Source organism: Triticum dicoccoides, chromosome 2A, assembly GCF_002162155.2.
Source record: "Triticum dicoccoides isolate Atlit2015 ecotype Zavitan chromosome 2A, WEW_v2.0, whole genome shotgun sequence".
Classification (NCBI taxonomy): domain Eukaryota; kingdom Viridiplantae; phylum Streptophyta; class Magnoliopsida; order Poales; family Poaceae; genus Triticum; species Triticum dicoccoides.
Genome location: NC_041382.1, coordinates 752,674,876 through 752,675,916, shown reverse-complemented (window position 1 = coordinate 752,675,916; position 1,041 = coordinate 752,674,876).

Here is a 1,041-nt window from a genome sequence, read left to right as displayed (position 1 = left end):
GCTCGCTGGCCTGGGGCGGGGTGGACGAGGTCAAGAGAGCCAAGAGATTACTTGACGTAAAGAGATGGTTGTGCATTGACGGCTGTCGCACACCATGGAGCTGCAGGGATCGTGAAAAAACTATGGCAACAACACTGGCGGAGCTTAGGCAAGGCCGAATGGGCCATGGCCCGCCCAGCTCTGGAGCGTTTCCACACATTATAGCAAGCCCATAGGTCATAGAATGCCAGGTAGTAGAAATCTTTTACAGCCTGGCCCATCCAGTCCGCCCAGGTTCTTTGTGCATCCTCCGCCACTGGGCAACAACACGTAAGTGATGTCGGTGGTGATGCTGCTCGAGCACCCGCTTTCGAGCTCTGGGGTAAGAGCTTAGGCCTGATCCAATTTGGTTATACCCGGCAATGACGATGTTTTTATGTCGTTAGCTTGTTCAAGGCATTGCTCAAATAAGTTTGTGTAGGTTCTTCAAGGCGACACCCTAGATTCTGACCTTGGGTGGTTGGATCCGGTGACGGAGGAGTTTGAGCCCCCTTCCTTTCTGAAGGCATTGTTGTTGAACATCTCATTGTCCATGTGGTGTCATGAGATGATTGATGCGAATATGGTCATTGTTGTTGTCTGGCAATCATGGATCGAATCACCTTGGCATTTTCTTCTTTTTTTCCCCTTACGTATAGCTTTGGTCTTATTTTCTAACTTTGGTGTTCCCCATATGTTTTTTGTCTGCATGTGTTGGTGTTTGTTGATTGTATCTTAGCTATACAGAGGCGCGTGCCGGAGGTGGGGCCGGGGGTGTGTGCTCATCATGTTTATATCCTCTTGATCCTCAATTTTAAGCCAATAAAATAGTGTTAGGAACCAGGAGAAAAAACTATGGGACTGGCTATACATAAGTTGGAAAAGATAGCGTTCGTCGTCCAATTAGAAACCATCGGCTACTGTTCTTTCTCCTTCCTCATGTCGTCAGCAGTGCTGCCTGCCTGCACTACCCACGACCGATGAAACCATCCTCTTCAAGTTGCACCTCTATGGATCAACTCC